This window comes from Chiloscyllium punctatum, chromosome 9 (assembly GCF_047496795.1).
Source record: "Chiloscyllium punctatum isolate Juve2018m chromosome 9, sChiPun1.3, whole genome shotgun sequence".
Classification (NCBI taxonomy): domain Eukaryota; kingdom Metazoa; phylum Chordata; class Chondrichthyes; order Orectolobiformes; family Hemiscylliidae; genus Chiloscyllium; species Chiloscyllium punctatum.
In genome coordinates this window covers 54846203-54864706 of record NC_092747.1, presented here as the reverse complement: position 1 = coordinate 54864706, position 18504 = coordinate 54846203, and the positions used below count along the sequence as shown (strand labels likewise).

The following is an 18504-nucleotide window of genomic DNA, read 5'->3' as shown; positions in this document are numbered from 1 at the left end:
TGATAGAGGTTTATAAGATGATCAGGGGAATAGATAGAGTAGACAGTCAGAAACTTTTTCCCCAGGTACAACAGAGTGTTACAAGGGGACATAAATTTAAGGTGAAGGGTGGAAGGTATAGGGGAGATGTCAGGGGTGGGTTCTTTACCCAGAGAGTGGTGGGGGCATGGAATGCACTGCCCGTGGGAGTGTTGGAGTCAGAATCATTGGCGATTTTTAAGCGGCATTTGGATATGGATGGGTGCTTAATCTAGGATAGAAGTTCGGCACAACATCGTGGGCCGAAGGGCCTGTTCTGTGCTGTATTGTTCTATGTTCTATGTTCTATGTGGATTTAAACTTGGCTTAGTGATAGGAAACAGAGAACAGTGAATATTTTTGATATAGTTTGTAATAGAGTTCTCCATGGGTCATTATTGAGACCCTTGTTTTTCCTAATAAATATTAATAATCTAGATCTCAGTGTGCAGGGGGTAATTTCAAAGTTTGCAGATGATTTGAGACTTGAAGGAATTGTAAACAGTGTGAAGCTCCCAAAAGAATGTCAACATGTTGGTAGAGTGGATGGTTAGATGGTAGATGAGGTTCAATGCAGAAAAGTGTGAGGGGATGCAGTTTGGTCAGAAGAATGCTGAAAGACAATATAAAATAGGATGTACAGTTCTAAAGTAGATGCAGGAGCCAAGGGACCGGGTTGCACATGTACACAGAAGATGGCAAGACAGGTTAGTTAATAAAGCAACAAACAGTGTTCTTGCTTTTATGAATAATGGCATAAAATAAAAAAGTGGCAAGTAAGTGATGCTGAACTTGTATAAGATACTTGTTAGATTTCAGTTGGAGAATTGTACACAGTTCGGGGTGCCACACTGTAGAAAGGATACGAATGCAATGAAGAGAGTGCAGAAATAATTTCAGTGAATAGTTCCAGGGATGAGAAATTTCAGTTATGAGGGTAGATTGAAGAAGTTGGAACTGCTCTCCTTGGAAAGGAGAAAACTGAGAGGAAGTCTAACAGAGGTTTTCAAAATCATGAGTGGGCTGGATAAAGTAGATAGAGAGAAACTACACCCGCCTGAGAGGGCACAGATTTAAAGCAATTTGCAAAAAAAACCAAATTCAAGATGACAAAAGAACTTTTCGAACACATTGAATATTTAGGGTATGGAATGCATGCGTGGATGTACAATTTAAGGTAGGTTCAGTGAGGCATCCACTAGGGCATTGGATAGAAATAAAGTACAAGGGTCTGGGGAAAAGCAGAAGATTGATAGTAGTTACATTGTTCAGTTGAAGAGCCAGAGCAGATACGATGGGCCAAACGGCCTCCATCTGTTCTGTAACACTTTAGTGATTCTGTGGAAAAGAGACTATCAACTTCATTTTCTATCGAAGTTTATCTGATGCATGATAGTCAGGTGGCAATGGAAAAGATTATTTTCAGAGATACATTTAACAATGCTTAAACACCATTATCTGCAGAGGGACTAAAACTGAAATGAATGTTCAACTATCACTTAATTAACCATACAAGTGAAGTGCTTTCAACATTTGATCAACATTCCTTTGAATATTCCTTTTTACCTATTAAAAGAAATTTAATGACCAAGCTCTTCATTGAAAATATCATCTATATATACATATATATTTATATACACACACATATATATATTTGTTTGGGCTTTATATCATAAGGATATAAGAAAAAAATCCCGAGAGCCAAATCTGAAGGTCACATTTGATACTGACAATACGGTCTGCCTAGTTGTGAAAGACCATGGATTTATTTTTGAATCTGATTTATAGGTTCCAAAAAGGCAGCTGCTTAAATACAGACATTTTTTGTAATGGGCAAGTGCAAGACAACTTGGGAGCTGTCTATTCTCTTTCTCCTGTCACAGCTTGCATTGTTGCAGACCAACTGTCTAACTATCCAAAGTTGCTTGCATTTGTCAGCTGAAGGAAAATAAAAAGTGTTGAATCGGTGGAGAACTGTACAGATGGCCTGGGAAGAGGGTTTACACCCAGCAATAAATACCAAGACTAGGGCTGGGTGCCAGGGGAGTCAGGGAGCCCTAGGGATCTATGTGGTAAATGGAGAATTGGACATTGTTCAGACTATGCAGTGACAGCTGATCCAGGGTGATCTGTTGCACTCTCTGGCCATCCAGTATTTTTCCACATCCGCCTGTGTTATTGCCGCTGTTGTTACTCTTGGTCAGTCATTCATTGAAAATGGCATTCACAAAATGATGATGTAAATTATACACTGAAGCACGTGAGGCTGCACTCCCTGCTTTCCTGGTGAAGCTGTGTCTCAACCTCAAAGAGGGAAGTAAGTCCAACCCAGTGTGAACACTGCTTCAAAAGGCATTTGTAAGTACCATACTGTTTTATTGAACGTATGCAGTCCATATGCTTTAGGTAAATCCACAATGCTATTAGGGAGAGAGTTCTAGGACTTTGACCCAGTGACACTGAAGGGAAAGCGAGGGTAACGAGGGGCTTGGATGGAAACTGGTATGTGATGTTGTTCCAATGTATCTACTGCCCTTCTCCTTCTAGACAGAAGTGATCGTGAGTTTGGAAGGTCAAAGAAGCTTTGGTAAATTTCTGCAGTGCCTTGATGGTGGCCATCTAGTGGCTTGAAGTCTAGAGGATTTTGGCTTGCAGAGCTACTTCTGTGTACATGCACCCTCAGTAACCTCACCTACTGGAGACACTGGGGTCATTTTCTGAGGAGAGGGGCAATAGCGGCTGTTACTCGATACCTCCCAAGTCAGATTGTTATACAGGAACCATGACAGAACTCACCATTTGGGTGGAACCCTTAACCATTTGCTCAACATTGCACATAGGAGAAAGTGAGGACTGCAGATGCTGGAGATCAGAGCTGAAAATGTGTTGCTGGAAAAGCACAGCAGGTCAAGCAGCATCCAAGGAGCAGGAGAATCGACATTTCGGGCATGAGCCCTTCCTGAAGAAGGGCTCATGCCCGAAATGTCGATTCTCCTGCTCCTTGGATGCTGCCTGACCTGCTGCGCTTTTCCAGCAACACATTTTCAGCTCAACATTGCGAATAGACTCACATCTCTGTTAGAGATTCCCCTACCTGCCTATAAACATCCAGGAGGTTTTGTGTCTCCTTTTTAAAACTGGCCTATAGTTCTTAGAGAAAAGAACATGTCAACAGCATGGAACCTAGCATGGGCCCGGTCCCTGGCAATCTTCCAGTTGTTAGGGACAATGGCTATTGCATCTTCCATCAAATTGGCTTAGACATGTTCACCAGATTGTGACCCTGAGCCTAACCATTTAAGCATTCCCGTTGAAGTGACCATTTCTGCGTGGTGATGGGTGAGATGCAATAATGTGATGGTGCATCCTCTGAGTGTTCTCTGTCCTCATCCTCAGAGCTGGATTTTGGGCTGCTGCACAAAATGGGCTGAGGAGTCTCCTGATTATGAGGACGGTAATGGAGAATACAAAGAGTTAGCTTGAGGCAATGCACAATCTTAGTGCAGTCTCACAAGTGCCTCCTGTATGCCCAGGGTAGGAACATCTTCACTCTTTACGCTGTGATACACAACTGGGTGTCCACCCTATTCTCCAGCATTTGCTCCTCTGCAGGGGTCATGCAGAGGTCAGAGATACTGCCACCAATCATCAAGAGCTCCCTGAATGTTATGTGCTCTCTTTTTCTGGAGGTAGTCAGAAGAATTGAGTATCGTCTCAATAGACAGCAAATCCCTTTAAGAACATGTAGGTCTATGACATCAAGAGTCATTTTTCTAATGAGTGTTCCATTCATGCATTCTCTGGCAATTAGTACTACTTTCACAGCATGAACTGCTCCCACATGTTCAATCCATATATTTCATTAGGTGCTGAGGTCAGGAATCCTTATGTCTGTGTGGTATAATTACATTATTTGATGCTATCATGAGTGCCACTTTGCGGTGACTACACCATTCCCGTTACCTTGGAGATTCAGGAGAATGTTGGCAGCTTTGTAGTATTGGACCCAGTTTTGCTTTTTGACACCACACTGCTCACTTCTGCTGCAATCGCTGTCCAGGCTTCCAGGGTGATGTGGGAGGATCTCCTGCTGCCATCACTGAAAAACAAGATCTCATGTTGTTCTCATGAATCCTGGAGAGTGAGCTAAAAGGAAACATTGTAAACTGTGGGGCCACTCGTTCTCTGCACTGACTTTTGAATTGACTGACAACCAGTCATCAGGATCAACAGATGGGACGGGGGTGGCAGCAACTTCAGGGATTAAAGTCTGGCAGGTGGGGAGGAGGTGGAAAGAGCTACAGTTCAAATTATTCCTCTTAGCTAGGCAGGATGACGATTTGAATTGCTTGAAGTTGTTGTTTGTTCAGGTGCCACTTTGACTTCATGACTTCTTGTTCCCTCTGCTACACCACTGGCTGGGTCCAAACTCAAGGTGGCTACTTGATTGGCTACCACATGTTTGGTTGGCTAACCGTGTGCAATCTTCAAATCTAAGTCCTGCTCTTTTCTGAACCCACTGTCAGGAGACTCACCATTGCAACAGAATTCCACCCTGTGACTCAACAATGGTGTTGGGTTGGGGGGAAGAGAATCATTTACAATTGCATAAATTATGTGCATTGCCAATGTGAACTGGCACTTCATGAGAGAGAAGATAATGTTTATACTGCGCAAATCTGAACAAATTAAGCTATAATTACACCTAACTACAAAGATGCGCAAGTACTTCTTTGAAACTGGTGTTTTCATTTAATTAGCACATAAGGCCAACTTACATTATCGCTTTCAATGCACAACTACTTTGGTTTTCTCTATAAATTTCTATTTCTTGCCCTTAAATCTATCTTACACCAGCTAACAACAGGAGGGCTACATTGAATATTTGAGTATGTTTTTGAAATAACCTCAATAAGTGGGGCATGATAATTGCATTGAATATTTCAATTGAAATGCTTCCGTTTGACATTTAGCATGGAGAGAAAGCAGGAACAAATGTTGACTTAACTGTGTTATTTTCTTTCTTTAAGATGTTTCTCACAAACAAAATTATCGACAAGTGTTCTGAGGCATTTGGCTTCATACTGTGGTGAAATGCTTCTTGGAATATTGCATGAGAGAAAAGGAAGAGGTAAATGGAATCCTTAACCTACCTGCAAAGCCATTTGGATTAGATTTGTTGTGACATGAATGGTATTGGTTGAACTGGAATGACTAAGACAGGAGAAATTATAATGGGGAACATAAAAATTGCATTGATATTAAATAGTATATCTCCCTGACATAAAAACACACATGTCAGAAATAATGGCAAAGAAAAGGTCCAATCAAAATGAAAGACTTTTGGACAATCCTTATTCAACAAAAAATACAACAAACAAATGGAATTGAAAGTGATAAATGACTTGATACATTCTGTTGTTCTAAATTAGTGGTTGTGGAGGTATTAAATGCATTAGATTGCAACCTTACAAAACTCCTTAAGTTCTGATTGGTTCCGGTGGACTGGAACATAGAAAAGTCACACTGTTATTAAGGAAAGAAGAGGAAGTGAAAACAGAAAACTATAAGCCAGTGAGCTGACATCAGTCATTAGGAAATTGTAGAAGTCCATTGTAAGGCAAGTATAACAGGTGAGTTAGAAAATCATTACATGTTTACGCAGAGTCAACATGTTTTTAAGAAAGAAAAATGCAGTTGGACAGATTTATTAAGGTTTTTCAAGGATGTAACTAAAATTGAACTGTTGGATGAAGTACATTATAATTTTTCCACACAGTGTTCATTAAGATGCAACAAAATAGCTTGTTCACAAGGACACATAGGTTGCAGGTAACCTATTAGCATTGAACATAATTTATACAGCAGAAAATGGACCATCGGAATAAACAGGTCAATTTCAGATTGAAACCAATGGGGAGCCACATGAATCAGTGCTGGGACCTCAGCTGACTGCAGGCTACATTAATAGCTCAGATAAAGTGAGTGAGTGTAATGCATCCAAGTTTCTTGATAACACACGGAAAGCTGTAGTGCCAGTCAAGCAGGCTGCTTTGTCCTGGATGGTGTCAAGAGTCTTAGGTGCTATTGGATCTGCACTCTCCAAGTAAATGGGAAGTATTTGATCATACTTCTCATTTGTGCCTTGTAGATTTTGGATGGGTGGTCTCATGCTTGCAATGGCTAGTCCATTTCAGTTTCTGGTCAGGGACAACTCCTAAGACTGTTGATGATGGGAGAAGGGTGATGGTTAGCTTTGTTCTTGGTGAAGATGGTCACTGCATAACTCTGTGTGGCATGAGTGTAACTTGCCACTTGTCAGCCCAAACCTAGATATTACCATGGTTTTGCTGGATTTGAAAATGGACTGTTCATTGACTGTCAAGTGATGACTGGTGTTAACTTTTGCGGATTCATCAGCAAACATCCTCATTTCTGATCTGATAATTACAGTCCTGGGACTCTTCCCTGAGGAACTCCTGCAGAGATGGTCTGGAGTTGAGATGGTTGACCTCCAACAACCACAACCATCTTCCAATGGGCCAGCTAAGATTCTAGCCATCAGAAAGCTCTCCACTGACTCCCAGTGATTCAAGTTTTGTTAGGGTTCCTTGATGGCATATTTGGTCAACTGTGGCCTTGATATCAAGGCCAGTCACCATCACCTCATCTCTGGAATTCAGCTCTTTCATCCATTTAGAATCAAAATCATAATGAGGTCAGGAGCTGCATTGGCCTCACAGAATAAGTACTGAAAGTCAGTGAGCAGATCATTGCCAAGGAAATGTTGTTGGATAGCACTGTTGATGGCATCTTCAATCACTTTAATGATGATCCAGCATAGACCCATGGATCAGTAATTGGCCAGTTTTGGATTTGTCTTGCTTTTTGTGTACAAAACATACCTAGGCAATTTTCCACATCATTGACTAGATGGCAGTATTGTAACTGTACTGCAACAGCTTGGATGAGGCACAGTTAATTCTGGAGCAGAAGTTTTCAGTCCAGTTGTTGGATTGCTCTCCGGGCCCATAACCTTTGTAGTATCAGGTGTCTCCAGCTGTGTCTCGTTATCACTTGGAGTAAATTGAACTTGCTGATTTAACTGCTTCATCAATGGCCTTCCTTCCATCATAAAGTCTGAAGTGGGAATGTTCACTGATGATATGGAACATTCACTGATGATTGCATAGTTGCTCATGTTTGACTTCTCAGCCACTGAAGCACTCTATGCCCAACAGCAGTAAGGTCTGGACAGCATCCAAGCTTACGCTGATAAGTAGCAAGCAACATTTGTGCCACACAGTACCAAGCAAACACCATTTCCAACAAGACAGAATTTAATCAGTGACCCTTTATGTTCAATGGCATTACAGTTGCTGAATTCTCACTGTCAACATTGACTAGAAACTGAACTGGGCCAGCCAGATAAACACAGTGGCTACAACAGGAGGTCAGAGGCAATGGATTCTATGGTAAATAACCCATCTCCTTCTGTCCAATGCCAATCATCTACAATGCACAAGTTAGGAGTGTGCTGGAATACTCTCTACTTATCTGGATGAGTGCAGTTGCAACAACACACAAGAGACCCAACACCATCCAGGATAAAGGAGGCTGCCTGTTTAGCATCCTATCCACTAATTTCAATATTCACTTCCTTCCCCACTGATTCACAGTGGCAACGGTGTGTATTGTTGGCAAGATGCACTGCAGTAATTAATTAAACTTCCTTTGACAACAGCTTCCAAGATCCATGATCTCCACAACATAGGAGGACAAGGGTGGCAGATGCATGGAAATACCACCACTACAAGTTCCCTTTCAAACTGGACAACCACTGCAGCTTAGAACTATATTGTCATGCCTTTATTGTCACTGATTCACAACTTTGGAATGCCCTGGTTAAAAGTATCTGCAACCCAAGGAGTACAATGGTCGAGGAGATAGCAATTCAGGATCAGCAATAGGTACTGGCTTGTCCAGTGACACCCATATTCCATGAATGAACAAAGTCTCCTCAATTCTTAAAAATTCATCCAGGCTTTCTAATCCTTCCTTATCTTCCCTCCCTTTCATTGTGATCTTCATCAATTATACAACCATCAGAAATACTGATATTCTTCATCATTGAGCATCTGTATTGTTAATTATTCCATCACTGGCAGCCTTGCCTTCACCTGCTAAGGCCCCAAGCTCTGAAATTCCCTTCCTAAACTTTTCCACTTTGCTACCTCTCTATCCATCCTTCAGACATTCATTAAAACCTATGCTTTTGACCAAATCTTTTTGTCACTTGTCATAATATCTATTTATGTGGCTCAGTATCGACTTTTGTTTGACAAACTCTTATCTTGAGATGCTTTACTTTCTTAAAGGTGCTACATAAATACAATCTGTTGTGAATGGGACAACAATCAAGGATATTGAAGCAGTCAATGTTGCTCAACACTAAAGAGTAGGGGCCTCAGTTTACTATCTCATCCAGAAGATGGCTCGTATGTATTGCAGTATTCTTTCAGAATTATACTATACTGCACTGAATTTGAAACATAGCCTCTGGCTTGCATTTCTGTCTTACAGGCAGGTATTGGATGTTGGGAAATTTCCCAGCAGCTTCAGAGACAAGGACCCAAATCATGTACTTTTCAATTCAAGGAGGTGAGGGTTGGTAGGCTCAGGCTTGGTGTCCATGAGTGCAGTGTAGAGGTGACCATATAAACAAATGTGTGCCAAGATGGCATGATCAGTTCTCTGGAATTTCATTCTAATAGTGCAGAAAAAATATTTGGTCCTCTAAGACTTAATCTCATGCTTTCTCATCCTTCTCCCTGTATCCCATCTATGCCAACAGTGCCAACTCATTTCAATCTCTAGCCATTTCCACTCCCAATGGCCCCTTGTACTCTCCATGCCAACTCATGCCTGTCTATTCATCTCCATGGGCTTTTATAGCTACATGTCAACTTAGTGCCAAATCATGATTCCTTACACCATCCTATGGCCTTCCATGGCAACTCTAGCATTCATCATGGCCATACTTTAGGAACCATTCTGAGATTAAGTATATTAAATTTTGATTTATCTATTACTTCAATTTTTAAAGATAGTACTATATTTCATTAAAGCTCATTCAATACATTTAAATATCTCAAGTTTTGAAGCCTTAAGTAAAACAAGCATTTGTATTCACAACTGCACATCAAAGCCATCTGATCCTTTAATAATCTCTTGGAGCTGTTAATCAAATTGGAAACCAAAGCCTGTGACAATGAGAAATTGTGGAGGCAATCAAAAGCTAATAATACTCTTGTGATAATTATTCAGGTGCATGAACAAACATACATAGAAACTATAGGCAGAGATATTTTTCAACTCGCAGGGACAATAGCGAGAAAGACTTTTTTTGAAACATTTAAAGGGCAAAGGACTTAAATAACTTTATATTTGGCATTTCTAAATGCCTTATACCCTCCTCAAGAACATGTACTTCTCATCCATTGAGTTGTGAAAAGTACTCTACTGGTTTAGGCCAATTATGGAGTGAAAATTGTGTATGCTTGTTAGAAACACAGATTGTAGGAGTAGGAGTAGGCCATCTGCCCTGTTGAGCCTACTCTGTCATTCAATATGTTCATGGTTGATCATTCAACTCGGTACCCTATTCCCACTTTCACTCTATTTCCTTTGATCCCTTTAAATGTCTGAACTAAATCTACATCTTTCTTGAAAGTCTTCAATAGAGTCATAGAGATGTACAGGATGGAAACAGACCCTTCGGTCCAACACATCCATGCCGACCAGATATCCCAGCACCAGGCCCATATCCCTCTAAATCCTTCCTACTCATATACCCATCCAGATGCCTTTCAACTGTTGCAATTGTACTAGCCTCCACTACTTCCTCTGGCAGCTCATTCCATGCACGTACCACACTCTGTGTGAAAGAGTTGCCCCTTAGGTCTCTTTTAAATCTTTCCCCTCTCACCCTAAACCTAAATCTTTTCTGAACCCTTTCAAGTTTCACAGCATCTTTCTGATAGGAAGGAGACCAGAATTGCACGCAATATTCCAACAGTGGCCTAACCAATGAAGTGTTCAGCCGCAACATGACCTTCCAACTCCTGTACTCAGTACTCTGACCAATAAAGCATACCAAATGCCTTCTTCACTAATCTATCCACTTGTGACTTGAGGTGGCACGGTTGCTCAGTGGTTAGCACTCTGCCTCACAGTGCCAGGGGCCCAGGTTTGATTCCCATCTCGGGTGACTGTTTGTGTAGAGTTTGCACATTCTCCCTATGTCTGTGTGGGTTTTCTCCGGGTGCTCAGGTTTCCTCCCACAATCCAAAGATATGCTGATCAGGTGAATTGGCTATGTTAACTTGCCCACAGTGTTAGGTGCATTAGTCTGGGTGGGTTACTCTCCGGAGAGTTGGTGTGGTCTTGTTGGGCCGAAGGGTCTGTTTCTATACTGGAAGTAATCTAATCTAATTCATTTTCAAGAAGCTATGAACCTGCACTCCAAGGTCTCTTTGTTCAGCAACACTCCCTAGGACCTTACCATTAAGTGTAAAAATCCTGCCAAAATTAGCTTTCCCAAAATGCAGCACCTCGCATTTACCTGAATTAAACTCCATCTGCCACTTTTCAGCCCATTGGCCCATCTGGTCCAGATCCTGTTGTAATCTGAGGTAATCTTCTTTGCTATCTACTACACCTCCAATTTTAGTGTCATCTGCAAACTTACTAACTGTACGTCTTATGCTGACATCCAAATCATTTATATTAATGACGAAAAGTAGCGGACTGAGCACCCATCCTTGTGGCACTCCACTGGTCACAGGCCTCCAGTCTGAAAAACAACCTTCCACCACTACCCTCTGTCTTCTACCTTTGAGCCAGTTCTGTATCCAAATGGCTAGTTCTCCATGTATTCCGTGAGATCTAACCTTGCTAACCAGTCTCCCATGGCAAATCTTGTCAAACACCTTACTGAAGTCCATATAGATCACGTCCACCACTCTGCCCTCATCAATCCTCTTTGTTACATCTTCAAAAACTCAGTCAAGTTTGTGAGACATGATTTCCCACATATAAAGCCATGTTGACTATCCCTAATCAGTCCTTGCTTTTCCAAATATATGCACATCTTGTCTCTTAGGATTCCCTCCAACAACTTGCCCACCAACATCAGGCTCACTGGGCTATAGATCCCTGGCTTGTCCTTACCACCCTTCTTAAACCACGGCACCATGTTAGCCAACCTCCAGTCTTCCGGCACCTCACCTGTGACGATCGATGATACAAATATCTCAGCAAGAGGCCCAGCAATCACTTCCCTCGCTTCCCACAGAGTTCTGGGGTTCACCTGATCAAGTCCTGGGGATCTATCTACTTTTATGTGTTTCAAGACATCCAGCACTTACTCCTCTGTAATATGGGCACTTTTCAAGATGTCACCATCTATTTCCGCACATTCTATATCTTCCATTTTGTTTTCCACAGTAAGTACTGATGCAGAGTACTTACTTAGCACCTCCCCTATCTCCTGCAGCTCCACACAAAGGCCACCTTGCTGATCTTTGAGTGGTCCTATTCTCTCCCTAGTTACCCTTTTATCCTTAATGTATTTGTAAAAACCCTTTGGATTCTCCTTACCTCTATTTGCCAAAGCTATCTCATGTCCGCTTTTTGCCCTCCTGATTTCCCTCTAAAGTATACTCCTACTGCCTTTATACTCTTTGAAGGATTTATGCAATCTATCTTGTCTATACCTGACATATGCTTCCTTCTTTTTCTTAATCAACCCCTCAATTTCTTTAGTCATCCAGCATTCCCTACACCTACCAGCCTTTCCTTTCACCATAACAGGAATATACTGTCTCTGGACTCTCGTTATCTCATTTCTGAAGGCATTCCATTTTCCAACCGTCCCTTTGCCTGAAAACATCTGCCCCCAATCAGCTTTTGGTAGTTCTTACCTAATACCATCAAAATTAGCCTTCCTCCAATTTAGAACTTCAACTTTTAAATCTGGTCTATCTTTTTCCATCACTATTTTAAAACTAATAGAATTATGGTCGCTGATCCCAAAGTGCTGCCCCACTGACACCTCAGTCACCTGCCCTGCCTTATTTCCCAAGAATAGATCAAGTTTGCACCTTCTCTAGTAGGTACATCCACATACTGAATCAGAACATTTTCTTGGACACACTTAACTAATTCCTCTCCATCTACACCCTTAACACTATGGCAGTCCCAGTCTGTGCTTGGAAAGTTAAAATCCCCTAACATAACCACCCTATTATTCTTACAGATAACTGAGATCTCCTGACAAATTTATTTCTCAATTTCCCTCTGAGTATTAGGGGGTCTATAATACAATCCCAGTAAGGTGATCATCCCTTTCTTATTTCTCAGTTCCACTCAAATAACTTCCCTGGATATATTTCCAGGAATATCCTCTTTCAGTACAGCTGTAATGCTATCCCTTATCAAAAACACCACTCCCCATCCTTACTTGCCTCCCTTTCCTGTAGCATTTGTATCCTGGAACATTAAGCTGCCAGTCCTGTGCATCCCTGAGCCACATTTCTATAATTGCTGTGATATCCCAGTCCCATGTCCCTAACCATGTCCTGAGTTCATCTGTCTTCCCTGTTAGGCCTCTTGCATTAAAATAGATGCTGTTTAATTTACCAGTCTTAGCTTGTTCTCTGCTTTGTCCCTGCCTGCACTGACTCTTTGACTCACTTCTTTTCTCAACTGTACCAGTCTCAGACTGATCTCTTTCCTCACTATCACCCTGGGTCCCACACCCCCATCTTAATAGTTTAAATCCTCCCGAGCAGCTCTAGCAAATCTCCCTGCCAGTTTCCTTCCAATTCAGGTGCAATCTTTCTTGTACAGGTCACTTCTATCCCAGAAGAAATTCCAATAATCCAAAATGTGAATCCTTCTCCCATACACCAGCTCCTCAGCCATGCATTCATCTGCTCTATCCTCCTATTCCTACCCTCACTAGCTCACAGCACTGAGTAATCCAGATATTATTACTCTCAAGGATCTCCTTTCTAAATTACTGCCTAATTCTCCCTCCAGGATCTCGTCCTTTTCCCTTCTTCTGTCATTGGTTCCAATGTGTACAATCACCTCCTGCTGGTCCCTCTCCCCTTTGAGAACATTCTGCACCTTCTCTGAGACATCCTTGATCCTGGCACCAGGGAAGCAAACACGACTCTGATATTTTGCACCTGGCCACAGAAACATCTGTCTAGACTAGAGAGAGTCCCCTAACACAATTGATCTCTTGGAACCCGACGTAACCCTCATTGCATTAGAGCCAGTCTCGATACCAGAAACTTGTTCCAATCCCCAGAGAATCCATCACATTTTCCAAAACAGCATACTTGTTTGAAATGGAGATAGCCACAGAGTACTCCTTCACTCCCTACCTACCTCGCTTACCTTTCCTGTAGTTAACCCATTTATGTGACTGTATCTGCAACTTTTCTCCCTTCCGAAAATTGCCATCCATCACATCCCCTAAATTCCTCATTGCCTCTAACTGTCTCTCCAGCTGATCCATTCAATCTGATAGGATTTGCAACCAATGGCATTTATTGCAGATATACTCCTCAGTGACATGTAAGCTCTCCATGAACTCATATCTGACAAGAAGAGCATATCGCTCTTCTAAAGGTCATTTTTGCTTTTTTCAATGTACAGACCCAGAAAATAGCACTGTCTTATTCCTCTGTAAAACACGGCTCTAGGCTAACTTAATACTTATGGCTTATATGTTTAAGTTTAATCAAGAGACATATCTCAATAAAAGATTTAATCAAAAAGGAATCCACTCTATTCACTACTGTAGATTTACTGTGAGGCTACACTTAAAAATCTTCACTTATCTGTCTCAGTGCTGTGACCTCTTCCGAACAGGTTCGTCCAAGATTAGTTGTGAATTTCACTGTTTGTTAATTTTCCCAGATGCACTCTAACGTCCAACAATACATGAGTTCAAACAGCAAAGGCATTAACTGCGCAGGTTCACTGCTGTGTCATTTAGCAGTGTGGGTTTCTTTCTCTCTCGCCATGTGCTGCCTTTGTCTGTTCCTCTCTCTTTTAAAAGTGCCACTTAGATTAGATTCAGTACAGTGTGGCAACAGGCCCTTTGGCCCATCCAGTCCACACCGACCCTCTGAAGAGTAACCCACCCACACCCATTTCCCTCTGACTAATGCACCTAACACTATGGACAACTGAGCATGGCCAATTTGCCTAACCTGAACATGTTTGGACTGACGGAGGAAGCCCACGCAGACAAGGGGAGAATGTGCAAACTCCACACAGACAGTCACCCAAGGCTTGAATCGAACCTGGGATCCTGGTGCTGTGAGGCAGCAGTGCTAACCATTGTGCCATTGTGCCACCCAAAGTTCAAAACAATGCAACAGCACATAAAACAGTAATTGCTGCTCCTAGGATTCGAGGAAATCACCTCCAAAACCCAGATATTTCAAAAAAGGAGCAGCCTGTTACAGCCAGAAATATTTCCTGTCTTCCATCTTGGATACCCAGAATCCTTGTTTTGGCCTCAGCTTTCCTGTGACTGAGAATTCCACAAGTTCACCAATCTCTAGGTGAAGAAATTTCTCCTCATCTCAGTCCTAAAAGACCTACTCTTTATTCTTTGACAGTAACCCCTTGTTCTACATTCCCCAGCCATTGAGAGCATTTTTTCTGCATTTACCCTCCCTAATCCTGTTAGAGTTTTATTAGTTTCTATGAGGTGCCCCTCTTTCTTCTAAACTCCATAATAAAGAAAGTCCTAACCTGTCCTGTCTCTTTTTGTAAGTCAATCCTGCCATCCCAGGAATGGTAACCTGCATTTGCATTCTCACCATAGCCAGAATATCCTTCCTTTGACAAGGAGACCACAAACGCACACAATACTCCAGGTGTGGTCTCACCAAGGCCTGGTGAAATTGCAGCAAGACTTCCTTGCTCCTGTACTTGAATTCTCTCAATATCAACATACCATTTGCCTTCTTCACAAACTGCATAATCTATATGCATGTCCTATGCGCTCAATTTAAATGACTCAATTGAGTTCACTTTTCCCTTATGTGTACTTCATGCCCGACGACCTTTGCCCGATTTATGACATTCAACGCTATGGTAAGTGAGGGTGGGGCTCTAACAATTCATTCCTATATGCTCAAGACTAAAGTTGGTTACATTCTCAACCTGAATCTTTCTGACTGAGGGGCAATTGTTCTACAGCCTAGTGTAGAATTGTTTAGCACTGATGGTCCCATTTTCTGGATTAGTGTTGCTGGAAGAGCACGGCAGTTCAGGCAGCATCCAAGTAGCTTCGAAATCGACGTTTCGGGCAAAAGCCCTTCATCAGGAATAAAGGCAGTGAGCCTGAAGCGTGGAGAGATAAGCTAGAGGAGGGTGGGGGTGGGGAGAAAGTAGCATAGAGTACAATGGGTGAGTGGGGGAGGGGATGAAGGTGATAGGTCAAGGAGGAGAGGGTGGAGTGGATAGGTGGAAAAGGAGATAGGCAGGTAGGACAAGTCTGGACAAGTCATGGGGACAGTTACTGAGCTGGAAGTTTGGAACTAGGGTGAGGTGGGGGAAGGGGAAATGAGGAAACTGTTGAAGTCCACATTGATGCCCTGGGGTTGAAGTGTTCCAAGGCGGAAGATGAGGCGTTCTTCCTCCAGGCGTCTGGTGGTGAGGAAGCAGCGGTGAAGGAGGCCCAGGACCTCCATGTCCTCGGCAGAGTGGGAGGGGGAGTTGAAATGTTGGGCCACGGGGCGGTGTGGTTGATTGGTGCGGGTGTCCCGGAGATGTTCCCTAAAGCGATCTGCTAGGCGGCGCCCAGTCTCCCCAATGTAGAGGAGACCACATCGGGAGCAACGGATACAATAAATGATATTAGTGGATGTGCAAGTAAAACTTTGATGGATGTGGAAGGCTCCTTTAGGGCCTTGGATAGAGGTGAGGGAAGAGGTGTGGGCGCAGGTTTTACAGTTCCTGCGGTGGCAAGGGAAAGTGCCAGGATTGGAGGGTGGGTTGTTTGGGGGCGTGGACCTGACCAGGTAGTCGCGGAGGGAACGGTCTTTGCGGAAGGCGGAAAGGGGTGGGGAGGGAAATATATCCCTGGTAGTGGGGTCTGTTTGGAGGTGGCGGAAATGTCGGCGGATGATTTGGTTTATGCGAAGGTTGGTAGGGTGGAAGGTGAGCACCAGGGGCATTCTGTCCTTGTTACAGTTGGAGGTGGGTTCGGAGGGTGGAGGTGCGGGATGTAGACGAGATGCGAAGGGAAATTGCGGTCTCTAAAGAAGGAGGCCATCTGGTGTGTTCTGTGATGGAACTGGTCCTCCTGGAAGCAGATCGGGCAGAGGTGGAAGAATTGGGAATATGGGATGGCATTTTTGCAAGAGATAGGGTGGGAACAGGTGTAATCCAGGTAGCTGTGGGAGTCAGTGGATTTGTTAAAAATGTCAGTGTCAAGTTGGTCATCATTAATGGAGATGGCGAGGTCCAGGAAGGGGAGGTAGGTGTCAGAGATGGTCCAGGTAAATTTAAGGTCAGGGTGGAATGTGTTGGTGAAGTTGATCAACCTCCTCGCGGGAGCACGAGGTGGCACCAATGCAGTCATCAATGTAGGGGAGGAAGAGGTGGGGAGTGGTGCCGATGTAATTATGGAAGATCAACTGCTCTACGTAGCCAACAAAGAGACAGGCATAGCTGGGGCTCATACGTGTGCCCATGGCTACCCCTTTGGTCTGGAGGAAGTGGGAGGATTCAAAGGAGAAATTGTAAAGGGTGAGGACCAGTTCGGCCAAACGAATGACAGTGTCGGTGGAAGGGTACTGTCTGGAGAGGAAAAAAACGGAGGGTTTGGAGGCCCTGGTCATGGCGGATGGAGATGTAGAGGGATCGGATATCCATGGTGAAGATGAGGCATTGGGGGCCAGGGAAACGGAAGTCTTGGAGGAGGTGGAGGGCGTGGGTGGTGTCTCGAATTTATGTGGGGAGTTCCTGGACTAGGGGGGATAGGACAGTGTTGAGGAGATAGAGATGAGTTCAGTGGGGCAGCAGCATGCTGAGACAATGGGTCGGCCAGGGTGGTCAGGCTTGTGGATCTTGGGAAGGAGGTAGAACCGGGCAGTGCGGGGTTCCCGGACTATGAGGTTGGAAGCTGTGGGTGGGAGATCTCCTGAGGTGATGAGGTTCTGTATGGTCTGGGAGATGATGGTTTGGTGATGGGGGGTGGGGTCATGATCGAGGGGGCAGTCCTCAAGTTGACGTTTGGCTTCAGCGGTGTAGAGGTCAGTGCGCCAGACTACCACGGCGCCCTCTTTATCCGCTGGCTTGTTGGTGAGGTTGGGATTGGAGCAGAGGGATTGGAGGGCTGCGTGTTGTCAGGGTGAGAGGTTGGGGTGGAGGAGGGAGGTCGACAGGTTGAGGCGGTTAATGTCCCGGTGGCAGTTGGAAATGAAGAGGTCGAGGGCAGGCAATAGGCCAGCGCGGGGTGTCCAGGTGGATGCAGTGTGTTGGAGGTGGGCGAAGGGGTCCTCGGAAGGTGGGCGGGAGTCCTGATTGTGAAAGTAAGCTCGGAGGCGGAGGCGACGGAAGAATTGTTCGACCTCTTCATTTCCAACTGCCGCCGGGACATTAACCGCCTCAACCTGTCTACCTCCCTCCCCCACTCCAACCTCTCACCCTCACAAAGCGCAGCCCTCCAATCCCTCTGCACCAATCCCAACCTCACCATCAAGCCAGCGGAATAAGGGGGCACAGTGGTAGTCTGGCGCACTGACCTCTACACCGCTGAAGCCAAACGTCAACTCGAGGACACCTCTTCCTACTGCCCCCTCGACCATGACCCCACCCCCCATCACCAAACCATCATCTCCCAGACCATACAGAACCTCATCACCTCAGGAGATCTCCCACCCACTGCTTCCAACCTCATAGTCCGGGAACCGCGCACTGCCCGGTTCTACTTCCTTCCCAAGATCCACAAGCCTGACCACCCTGGCCGACCCATTGTCTCAGCATGCTCCTGCCCCACTGAACTCATCTCTACCTACCTCGACACTGTCCTATCCCCCCTAGTCCAGGAACTCCCCACATACGTTCGAGACACCACCCACGCCCTCCACCTCCTACAAGACTTCCGTTTCCCTGGCCCCCAATGCCTCATCTTCACCATGGATATCCAATCCCTCTACACCTCCATCCGCCATGACCAGGGCCTCCAAGCCCTCCGTTTTTTTCCTCTCCAGACGTCCCCAACAGTACCCTTCCACTGACACTCTCATTCGTTTGACCGAACTGGTCCTCACCCTTAACAATTTCTCCTTTGAATCCTCCCACTTCCTCCAGACCAAAGGGGTAGCCACGGGCACACATATGGGCCCCAGCTATGCCTGTCTCTTTGTTGGCTACGTAGAGCAGTTG

The 18504-nt window shown here is 44.2% G+C and overlaps 1 protein-coding gene across 2 annotated transcripts in view; it reads right to left on the bottom strand.

The window, feature by feature from the left end:
• Nucleotides 1-18504, bottom strand: part of st6gal2a (ST6 beta-galactosamide alpha-2,6-sialyltranferase 2a) — a 100024-nt gene that overhangs the window by 77565 nt on the left and 3955 nt on the right. The window contains exon 2 of one of the 2 annotated variants that reach the window (XM_072577564.1): nt 3982-4117. The exons of the other annotated variant lie outside the window; for it this stretch is intronic. The gene's annotated coding sequence lies outside the window, so the exon portion shown is untranslated. The remainder of the gene's footprint in view (nt 1-3981; nt 4118-18504) is intronic. 2 annotated transcript variants of the gene reach the window in all.